We start from the raw sequence: 12,698 nt of genomic DNA on the forward strand, positions 1-12,698 counted from the left end.
CATCATCAACTCCCGGAGTTCACTCAGACTCACGTCCGAGTCAATGATGCCATCCAGCCATCTCATCCTCTGTCATCCCCTTCTCCTCCTGCCCTCAATCCCTCCCAGCATCAGAGTCTTTTCCAATGAGTCAACTCTTCGCATGAGGTGGCCAAAGTACTGAAGTTTCAGCTTTAGCATCATTCCTTCCAAAGAAATCCCAGGGCTGATCTCCTTCAGAATGGACTGGTTGGGTCTCCTTGCAGTCCAAGGGACTCTCAAGAGTCTTCTCCAACACCACAGGTCAAAAGCATCAATTCTTCGGCACTCAGCCTTCTTCACAGTCCAACTCTCACATCCATACATGACCACAGGAAAAACCATAGCCTTGACTAGACGAACCTTTGTTGGCAAAGTAATGTCTCTGCTTTTGAATATGCTATCTAGGTTGGTCATAACTTTCCTTTCAAGGAGTATCTTTTAATTTCATGGCTGCAATCATCATCTGAAGTGATTTCGGAGCCCCCCAAAATAAAATCTGACGCTGTTTCCACTGTTTCCCCATCTATTTCCCATGAAGTGATGGGACCGGATGCCATGATCTTCGTTTTCTGAATGTTGAGCTTTAAGCCAACTTTTTCACTCTCCTCTTTCACTTTCATCAAGAGGCTTTTGAGTTCCTCTTCACTTTCTGCCATAAGGGTGGTATCATCTGCATATCTGAGGTTATTGATATTTCTCCAGGCAATCTTGATTCCAGCTTGTGCTTCTTCCAATCCAGCATTTCTCATGATGTACTGTGCACAGAAGTTAAATAAGCAGGGTGACAATATACAGCCTTGACGTACTCCTTTTCCTATTTGGAACCAGTCTGTTGTTCCATGTCCAGTTCTAACTGTTGCTTCCTGACCTGCATAGAAATTTCTCAAAAGGGCAGATCAGGTGGTCTGGTATTCCCATCTCTTTCAGAATTTTCCAGTTTATTGTGATCCACACAGTCAAAGACTTTGGCATAGTCAATAAAGCAGAAATATATGTTTTTCTGGAACTCTCTTGCTTTTTCCATGATCTAGCGGATGTTGGCAATTTGATCTCTGGTTCCTCTGCCTTTTCTAAAACCAGCTTGAATATCTGGAAGTTCATGGTTCACATATTGCTGAAGCTTGGCTTGGAGAATTTTGAGCATTACTTTACTTTGGGATTGAGCCTTTCTTTGGGATTGGAATGAAAACTGACCTTTTCCAGTCCTGTGGCCACTGCTGAGTTGTCCAAATTTGCTGGCAAATTGAGTGCAGCACTTTCACAGCATCATCTTTCAGGATTTGAAATAGCTCAACTGGAATTCCATCAGCTCCACTAGCTTTGTTCATAGTGATGCTTTCTAAGGCCCACTTGACTTCACATTCCAGGATGTCTGGCTGTAGGTCAGTGATCACACCATCGTGATTATCTGGGTCATGAAGATCTTTTTTGTACAGTTCTTCTGTGTATTCTTTCCACCTCTTCTTAATATCTTCTGCTTCTGTTAGGTCCATACCATTTCTGTTCTTTATCGAGCCCATCTTTGCATGAAATGTTCCCTCGATATCTCTAATTTTCTTGAAGAGATCTGTAGTCTTTCCCATTCTGTTGTTTTCTGTTGCATTGATTGCTGAAGAAGGCTTTCTTATCTCTTCTTGCTATTCTTTGGAACTCTGCATTCAGATGCTTGTATCTTTCCTTTACTCCTTTGCTTTTCACTTCTCTTCTTTTCACAGCTATTTGTAAGGCCTTCCCAGACAGCCATTTTGCTTTTTTGCATTTCTTTTCCATGGGGATGGTCTTGATCCCTGTCTCCTGTACAATGTCACGAACCTCATTCCATAGTTCATCAGGCACTCTATCTATCAGATCTAGGCCCTTAAATCTATTTCTCACTTCCACTGTATAATCATAAGGAATTTGATTTAGGTCATACCTGAATGGTCTAGTGGTTTTCTCTACTTTCTTCAATTTAAGTCTGAATTTGGCAATAAAGGGTTCATGATCTAAGCCACAGTCAGCTCCTGGTCTTGTTTATGCTGACTGTATAGAGCTTCTCCATCTTTGGCTGCAAATAATATAATCAATCTGATTTTGGTGTTGACCATCTGGTGATGTCCATGTGTAGAGTCTTCTCTTATGTTGTTGGAAGAGGGTGTTTGCTATGACCAGTGCATTTTCTTGGCAAAACTCTATTAGTCTTTGCCCTGTTTCATTCTGTATTCCAAGGCCACATTTGCCTGTTACTCCAGGTGTTTCTTGACGTCCTACTTTTGCATTCCAGTCCCCTATAATGAAAAAGACATCTCTTTTGGGTATTAGTTCTAAAAGGTCTTGTAGGTCTTCATAGAACCATTCAACTTCAGCTTCTTCAGCATTGCTGGTTGGGGCATAGCCTTGGATTACTGTGATATTGAAAGGTTGGCCTTGGAAACGAACAGAGATCATTCTGTCGTTTTTGAGACTGCATCCAAGTACTGCATTTCAGACTCTTTTGTTGACCATGATGGCTACTCCATTTCTTCTGAGGGATTCCTGCCCGCAGTAGTAGATATAATGGTCATCTGAGTTAAATTCACCCATTCCAATCCATTTGAGTTTGCTGATTCCTAGAATGTCTACATTCACTCTTTCCATCTCTTGTTTGACCACTTCCAATTTGCCTTGATTCATGGACCTGACATTCCAGGTTCCTATGCAATATTGCTCTTTATAGCATCGGACCTTGCTTCTATCACCAGTCACATCCACAGCTGGGTATTGTTTTTGCTTTGGCTCCATCCCTTCATTCTTTCTGGAGTTATTTCTCCACTTATCTCCAGTAGTATATTGGGCACCTACTGACCTGGGGAGTTCCTCATTAGGAAAGAGTATGACAAGGCTGTATATTGTCACTCTGTTTATTTAACTTCTATTCAGAGTACATCCTGTGAAATGTAAGGCTGGACAAGTTATAAACTGGAATCAAGACTTCCAGGAGAAGCAACGTCAGATATGCAGCTGATACCACTCTAATGGCAGAAAGAGAAGAAGAACTAAGAGCCTCTTGATGAGGGTAAAAGAGAAGAGTGAAAAAGGTGGCTTAAAACTCAACATTATACATGTTACAATGAGATTTTCCCAAATCATCCTACCCTCTCCCTCTCCCACAGAGTCCAAAGACTGTTCTATACATCTGTTTCTCTTTAACCAATACAATATTGTAAAGTAATTAGCCTACAATTAAAATAAATAAATTTAAATTAAAAAAAACCTCCACATTAAAAAAAAAAAAAAAAAAAACAAAGATCATGGCATATGGTCTCATCACTTCATGGCAAATAGAAGGCAAAAAAGTGGATGCAGTGGCAGACTTCCTTTTCTTGGGCTCCAAAATCACTGTGGATGGTGAATGCAGCCATGAAATTAGAACACACTTGCTTTGTGGAAAGAAAGCTATGACAGACTTAGATGGTGTATTAAAAAGCAGAGGCATCAATTTGCCAACAAAGGTCCATCTAGTCAAAGCTATGGTCTTTCCAGTAGTCATGTACAGATGCAAGAGTTGGACCATAAAGAAGGCTGAGTGCTGAAGAATTGATCCTTTTGAATGGTGGTGCTCAAGAAGACTCTTGAGAACCCCTTGGGCAGTAAGAAGATCAAACTGGTCAATTATAAAGGAAATCAGTCCTGATTATTCATTGGAAGGACTGATGTGGAAGCTGAAGTTCCAATACTGTGGCCACCTGATGCAAAGTGTTAACATTTGGAAAGACCCTGATGCTGGGAAAGATTGAAGGCAAAGGAGAAATGAGTGGCAGAGGATGAGATGGTTGGATGGTGTCACCAACTCAATGAACATGAACTTGGGCAAACTTCAGGAGATAGCGAGAGACAAGGAGGTCTGGTGTGCTGCAGTCCATGGGGTTGAAAAGAGTTGGACACGACTTAGTGTTGGACAACAACAATGAATGATGACACAAACATTAAACATATTGATGAGGAAATGCAGTGATGATGATGAAGATGATGATAATGATAGTGAAGATTTTAGCTCAGGAAAGTTTTCTTTTGTGTATCTTCCCTTATTCCTTCTTTTGTTTTGGTCTTTTTATTCTGAAGGCTATTTGTCTAAAATTGGCTAATGTTCAGTTCAGTTCATCTTAGTTCAGTTCAGTCACTCAGTCTTGTCTGATTCTGTCACCCCATGGACTGAAGCATGGCAGGCTTCCCTGTCCTTTACCAACTCTCAGAGCTTACTCAAACTCACATCCATAGAGTTGGTGACACCATCCAACCATCTCATCCTCTGTCATCCCCTTCTCCTCCTGCCTTCAATCTTTCCCAGCTGATGCTGGTCTTTTCCAAGGAGTCAGTTCTTCACATCAGGTGACCAGAGTATTGGAGTTTCAGCTTCAGCATCAGTCCTTCCAATGAATATTCAGGACTGATTTCCTTTAGGATGGACTTGTTGGATCTCCTTGCCATCCAAGGGACTCTCAAGAGTCTTCTCCAACACCACAGTTAAAAAGCATCAATTCTTCTATGCTCAGCTTTCTTTATAGTCCAACTTTCACATCCATACATGACTACTAGAAAAACCATAGCTTTGACTAGACACACCTTTGTTGACAAAGTAATGTCTCTGCTTTTTAATAAGCTGTTTAGTTTGGTCATAACTTTTCTTTCAAGGAGCAAGTGTCTTTTAATTTCATGGCTGCAGTCATCATCTGCAGTGATTTTGGAGCCAAAAAAAATAGTTTGTCAACTGTCTTAAGGGAGGTAAAAAAGCCATGTTTTGCATATCTGTGTTTGTGGGATTGAAAATTGCTCTGCTCTGTGAGCGCATGTTTTCTAAAATTAGAATAATGCCATACAGTACAGTTTTATATCCAGTTGCATTTCTTTTTTTAACTGAATATTATTTTCTGAATTTTTTATCATGCCCCTATTGGACTTTTACCCAGGCCTCCTACCAAGTTTCCTGTGCATCTTTTAGGGAAGGAAACCAAACTCTGTTTCTGAATATAACTCACACTGATAGTTGCCTGGGGAATACATCTTAATATCTTCTATTGTCAAAACGCATCTCCCTTCAGGCTTCAGGTGCAGTGGAATAAAATGTCTATTATTTGGCTAGGCAGTAAAAGATTAGAATCAAGCTACTTCTGTTTTCACTTTCCTCAATGTACTTGATACCAAACTGTTCCCCCCAAATTCTTCATGACTAAAACTCCCCCTGTCATCTTGAGGTTACCAATCTGGTACCCACAGTTCTCTACAGAAATCCCTACTGGTCTTACCTCAGTGGAAATATTTTCAACAGTATTCCACATCTTGAGGTTTTCCTTAGAAATGCAGGAATCACTGCTCATTTTCTTTAGGTAGGATGATAAATTGATAAAGCTCTCAGAGATTGAGTTGTGGGATTTTGTAATCTCCTGAAGGGCAGAGGAAAAAGAACTATTTTGAAAAATTACAAGGAAAAAGGACATTGGCTAGTTTTCAAAAAATGCGATTCAGTGCTGGTTACCTCATACTGTTCTTTGCCAGAGAGAAAGAATTTATGAAACAACTTTGAGATTCCTCATACCAATGTTCTTAGATTTCGATTTCCTTAGAGAAAATATACAGTTTATTTTCTATAAATATCTTAATCAAAATGAAAAATTATGGCAAGGTTACACTCAAAGATTTTTATTATGAATATCAGTAGATGAAAAGTTTTAACATTAGAACTTTCTTATCCAGCAGACTTACATGAGAGTCATTAAAAATCTATATTCATTTAAATGCCTCTCAAATATAAGAGAAGTAAGATGAGTCACCTGGCTACTTACCCTTTATTTCCTGTTTTCAGAGTAGCAGTGGCAAGAAGAGAAGTTGGAAGAGCCATCTATCTCTACTGTTTTTTTGACTGAAACTTCTGGTTTCCCTGTTGGATTAGATGGTAAAGTATCTGCCCACAGTGCAGGAAACCTGGATTTGATCCCTGGGTCAGGAAGATCCTCTGGAGGAAATGGCAACCCACTCCAGTACTCTTGCCTGGAAAAATCCCATGGGTGGAGGAACCTGGTAAGCTACAGTCCATGGGGTTGCAGAGTGTCAGATCCGACTGAGGAACTTCACTTTCTTTTCTGGAAGAGGGTGATTTTTCTATAAATTAGGTATTGGTTTAAATAAGACCTAAAACACTCACCCAGTTAATTATTGACACACCTGGAGGTTGATAGAAGAAGAAGATCATTACAAATACGTGGATCCTTCCTCAGATGCTAGAAAGATATGAGGCGCTAATTGCCCTGTTGACTCTATCTACTTAACCTCACTGATTAAATTCACAATTACTCATTATGGTTTCTGCATTAGTCATGGATAAACAGAAGTGAGCAGGGGGTTCATATCATGACAGCGTTGAAACCTTACAAATTCTGGATGAACACTCAACCTCTGGAATGAGAAGTCCCAATAAATCTTTGGGTGTTACTTATGTGAAGGACAGTGGATGCCTTCCAGAGTACCATAAGCCCTAAGACATCAAATAAATGACACCAGCCAGAAGACATTATAGTAGTTACTCACCAGATGACCTGCAAGTAGAATCAGGTCATGACTGTAAATGGTTCCTAAAAGACAGTCAATGTTCGTAGATGACCCATGGTCTTCTAAAGAAAATAAAACCGATCAGTTCCATCCAAACTAAAGTCATGAGGGGATATTGAAGTCTGGGTTTGAAACCATCTGAATAACCTTTCTAAAGTAGGGATAAGTCAGGAAAAAACAAGGAGGATCTGGACTGATGTCTAGAAAAATCTGTGAGTGTTCACTGTTTCCTTTCACAGGTTGTAGGCTGCTGTAGGATGCATGGAGCTGGTGTCAAGGTAATGGATAAAGAAGGAATTCAGGGACGTCAGGAAAGCCCATTCCAGAGATCAGAGGTTAGAGGACATGGGAGAAATCGCCATAATTTAGAACATTTTCCTCCCCCTTGCCTTGAAATCAGTTCATGCAGAATAAAGTTCTCAATTGAGACTTCAGTGTACAACACACAGTATTGTTACCAATAAACACAATTCAGAAAATTTTTTGTAATTCTCATTATGCAGTTGGCATTTTAATAGATGATGCAAAGGAATGCTAAAAAATGTGCATTTTTCCTCACTCGTGGGCAGTGGCAAACCATGGGTGATTTGTACTATCACATAGAAAGCTGACTAGTACAATGTACAAGAATCCTGATTCTGGGGAAAATGTCTGGATAAGCTTGAATGACTTTATCATCTGAAGTATTAATTCACAGGGTCACTCAAAATTCTCAGGAAAAATCCCTACCAAATTGATGTCATAACTAAGATATAGGCAGTTTATAGGCTGTGGGAGAAATTAAAACACTGTGTTTAGAAAAGATGTGCTTTTTGCAAAGAGAGTTTTATTGGAACACCTATAGCTCACTCATTTATGTATTGTCTATGTCTGCTTTAAGGTGTAACCAAGTGGCAACAGAGTCCCTCTGACTGCTGAGTCAAAAGATTTTAACTATTTAACTCTACAAAAAAAAGTTTGTCAACCTGTACCCTAAATCATTAGTCTAGATAGCAGAGAGGATCTCAATTAAGGAGATATTCGACACTTTTGAAACATGATATTCTTTAATAAAATAAATACATTTTTGTATATTATGTACATTTTGTGTGCAAAATGATTTTTTAATTCCCAACCCTTTACATATTTATTGCTGGATGGGGTGCAGCAGAAGACACATTTTACTTTCTAGTCTATGTATTTCTGTTTTATTCATCTTTTTAAAAATAAGATTCTATAGAATGTAATGTTTTCATAAAATACAAAAAAGCATTTACAAAAATACAGAAGAGTATAAAGAAGAAAAGTTAAAAAAGAAAGCAACCCAATCCATGACTCAAATATAAAACTCTTCATATGCTGGGATATTTCTACTGCATCTCTTATTTGCCTGAGTCTCAACTTTTATAAAATCATTATGCATACCATGTAATTTTTTTGATAGGAGGTTCTTTACTTCAGCTTCCAGATTTATTTTTTATTTATTTTTTTTTCATTTTTTTAAAATTTTATTTTATTTTTAAACTTTACAATATTGTATTAGTTTTGCCAAACATAGAAATGAATCCACCACAGGTATACCCGTGCTCCCCATCCTGAACCCTCCTCCCTCCTCCCTCCCCATACTCTCCCTCTGGGTCGTCCCAGTGCACCAGCACCAAGCATCCAGTATCGTGCATCGAACCTGGACTGGTGACTCGTTTCATACATGATATTATACATGTTTCAATGCTATTCTCCCAAATCTCCCCACCCTCTCCCTCTCCCACAGAGTCCATAAGACTGATCTATACATCAGTGTCTCTTTTGCTGTCTCGTACACAGGGTTATTGTTACCATCTTTCTAAATTCCATATATATGTGTTAGTATACTGTATTGGTGTTTTTCTTTCTGGCTTACTTCACTCTGTATAATAGGTTCCAGTTTCATCCACCTTATTAGAACTGATTCAAATGTATTCTTTTTAATGGCTGAGTAATACTCCATTGTGTATATGTACCACAGCTTTCTTATCCAGATTTAAATTGAAATTTATTTCTCCTTTCTTTCTTTTCTACTCTTGATTATCCTGAAAGAGAGATAATAAAGCCACAGTTTCTGTTGCCCACACAGTTTTTCCTCCCCACAGAGCACACCTTTCCTCTGGTTCTCTCAAAGGCAGTTCATTCTCTCTTACCTATCTCCTTTAATACTCTCTTTAATCTCTTTTCTTTTACGTCTCCTCACTTTTCTTTAGACACTGAAAAGAGATATAGTCATGTCCAGTACGGACACATTTGGATAGGGAAATTGTCCCAGAAAGGAGATAAGGGAGAACCACAGGAGAGAGGAAATGGTTGCTTCAACCACAGCATGGCATTGAAGGGAGGTCCTAATCAGAGCAGCAAAAAGAGAGATGGAGCCCTAGAATAAGGATATTCTGGGTGCAAATGCTGTGACTTAGAGATAGAATACAGGGATTCTTGAATTAAGGGATCTGAGAAGTGGAGCAACTAATGTGCATGTACCTGTCTGTGTGCTTGGTTATGTCAGTATTTCTACTTGAATTATTTGCATTGAAACGTTAGCTTTGATTAGTGTAACCAACAATCCAATGGAGGATCTTTGTGAGTGTGTATGTTTCTGTGTTTATGTGACTGAGAGAGTGATGCCGTGTTGGTCCTATCACATCTTTATAAGTGTGCAAAAATGTGTATTTTAATAAAGACAGGTACCTTTTGTACTAAGATGCAGTCATTCTAGACTCAGGGACCACAAACTGGTTACTCAGTTATCTCGGCCCTAAAGTCCCATAGGCATCTCAAACATGATGTAGCACATTTGAAATGCCTATAGGCATCTCCAGTGCATATCTCTTATGCTAATCTTCTCCCATGCATATCTCTTAGACTATGGTAAATTGATCCTCCTTACTTATTTTTGTTTACCACTCGAGTTTCTAAACTAGAAACTAAAGATAATTGTTTGTCTCTTTCTCTTTTTCTCTTTCACCTTTAATTATTAGTGACTGCCTGTAGATCAACCTCCCTAAGCTCCAATTCCTCCTCTTCTATACTATCTTTTCCATTTTGTGATTCCTTAAGATCCTAGTATATATCTTGAAAACTCAAAATCCAAACATAAAATATGTTATGTTGAGAGCAATTTAGATTTATCATGGACAATATAATTCTTTGGTCAGAAGGGAACTTGAGAAGGCACAAGATCCACATGCCTGCATCTGTGGTGGACCACACACCAACCATGAACCTTTTTCTCTTTAGAGGGAGAAGGGCATGGTAGAAAAAGCATGACTTCTGTAATCAAATATATGGAGGCTTTCCAGGTTCCACTATTGACTGTGTATTCTTGGACAGATTACTTAGCTGTTATGATTTACAATTCCCAGGTTTTTAAAATGAAGACGATAATATTATCTACATCAGGGCACTCTTCTTTTGATTGTCATACGAAAATAATCACTGAGCCTAGACTCTGTGCCAATCACCCTCACATATGCTGGGAATATAACAGGAAATGAGATAAAGTTCTTTATCCTTATGGAACATACATTCTACCAGATAAAGACAAATAAATACAAAGACCGGTTCCAAATAGGAAAAGGAGTACATCAAGGCTGTATATTATCACCCTGCTTATTTAACTTCTATGCAGAGTACATCATGAGAAACGCTGGACTGGAAGAAATACAAGCTGGAATCAAGATTGCGGGGAGAAATATCAATAACCTCAGATATGCAGATGACACCACCCTTCTGGCAGAAAGTGAAGAGGAACACAAAAGCCTCTTGATGAAAGTAAAAGTGGAGAGTGAAAAAGTTGGCTTAAAGCTCAACATTCAGAAAACGAAGATCATGGCATCCGGTCCCATGACTTCATGGGAAATAGATGGGGAAACAGTGGAAACAGTGTCAGACTTTATTTTTCTGGGCTCCAAAATCACTGGAGATGGTGACTGCAGCCATGAAATTAAAAGGCGCTTACTCCTTGAAAGGAAAGTTATGACCAACCTAGATAGCATATTCAAAAGCAGAGACATTACTTTGCCAACAAAGGTTCATCTAGTCAAGGCTACGGTTTTTCCTCTGGTCATGTATGGATATGAGAGTTGGACTGTGAAGAAGGCTGAGCGCTGAAGAATTGATGCTTTTGAACTGTGGTGTTGGAGAAGACTCTTGAGAGTCCCTTGGACTGCAAAGAGATCCAACCAGTCCATTCTGAAGGAGATCAGCCCTGCGATTTCTTTGGAAGGAATGATGCTAAAGCTGAAACTGCAGTACTTTGGCCAGTTCATGCGAAGAGTTGACTCATTGGAAAAGACTCTGATGCTGGGAGGGATTGAGGGCAGGAGGAGAAGGGGACGACAGAGGATGAGATGGCTGGATGGCATCACTGACTCGATGGATGTGAGTCCGAGTGAACTCCGGGAGTTGGTGATGGACAGGGAGGCCTGGCGTGCTGCGATTCATGGGGTCGCAAAGAGTTGGACACGACTGAGTGACTGAATTGAACTGAATTGAAATACAAAGAACAAAATATATAGAATATATAATAGAAAGTGATATGTTCAAACCATATAATCCTGGGGAAAAAATCTTTCAGACAGGAAAAAATCAAACAATTACAATTGTTTTTGAAATTAAATTCTGATTGTGTGTGTGTGTGTGTGTGGCCACGCTACTACTGTGGCTTCATAGTATAGCCTGAAGTCTGGGAGTCTGACTCCTCCAGCTCTGTTTTTCTTTCTCAAAATTTCTTGACAATTCAGTCTTTTGCATTTCCGTATAAATTTTAAAAAGTTTTTGCTCTAGTTGTGTGGAAAAGTAATTTGGTAAGGATTTAACTGATTTTGTAGATTGCTTTGAGTACTATAGTCATTTTGACAATACTGCTTCTTCCAGTCCAAGAACATGGCAGTGACTCTGTGTGCTTCTTGGAGTTGAGTGAGTGTTTCCTCTCTCATGTTAGGGAAATTTTCTATGAGAATTTCTTCAAATATTTTCTCATTCATTTTATCTCTCTTTTCTCCTTCTGGGATCCCTATAATGTGAATGTCGGTGCATTTAATGTTGTCCCAGACATCTCTGAAACCATCCTCAGTTTTTCATTCTTGTTTCTTTATTCTTTTCTGCAATTTCTACCATTCTGTCTTTCAGCTCAATTATTTGTTCTTCTGCCTCATTTTTGTGCTATTGATTTCTTCTAGTGTATTTGTCATTCATATTGCATTGTTCATCTTTTTTTTTCCCTTCAATTCTTCTATCTCTTTGTTAAAGATCTCTTGTAACTTCTTGATCTGTGCCTGAATTCTTTTTCTGAGATCTTGGGTTATCTTTACTATCATTACTGTAAGTTATTTTTCATGTGGGCTGCCAATCTCTTTTTCATTTAGTTGTTCTTGTGTATTTTTTTCTTGTTTCTTCCATCAGAATGGATTTCTCTGCCATCTCATTTTGTCTAACTTTCTGGGTTTGTGGTCTCCTTTCTGCTGACTGGAGGACTGTGACACCTTTTGCTTCTGGTGTCTTTTCTGGTGAGTGAGCTTTGTTCTGAGGCTTGTGCAGGCTTCCTGGTGGGAGGGAAGGGTGGACCTAAGTCTTGTCCCTCTGGTGGGCAGGGCTGTGTCAACGAGAGTATTTATAGGTGACTGTGAGCTCAGTATGGCTTCAGGTACCCTGTATGCTGATGAGTGTGTGTCTGTTTCCTATCCTGATGGTTGTTTGGCCTAGGGCATTCCAGTACTGTGCAGGTTTTTCGGGAAGGCTGGGTCTTGATGCCAAAAGTGTGACCCCAGAGGAGCTCTCACTGATCAATATAGTCTGGGGGTTCTGCCATCAGCATCCTTTCTCCCCCACCACCCCAGTGAGCCACAGCCAACCCCACCTTCCCAGGAGACTCTCCAAGACTCATAGTTGAGTCCTGCCTCCTATCCAGTTACTGCTTTGTCCCAGAGTATGTGAATCCTTGTGTGTTCCTTCCAAGTGTGGAATCTCTTTTCCCCCCAAGTCCTGTTGGAAATCCTGCACTCAAGTCCTGCTGGACTTCAAACCCAATGCTTTGGGGATTCCTCCTCCAGATGCCAGGCCCTCAGGCTGGGGATCCTGATATGAGGCTCAGGGCTCTCACTCTTATGGGA

The sequence above is a fragment of the Bos taurus genome, chromosome 3, assembly GCF_002263795.3.
Source record: "Bos taurus isolate L1 Dominette 01449 registration number 42190680 breed Hereford chromosome 3, ARS-UCD2.0, whole genome shotgun sequence".
In the NCBI taxonomy this organism is placed as follows: Eukaryota; Metazoa; Chordata; class Mammalia; order Artiodactyla; family Bovidae; genus Bos; species Bos taurus.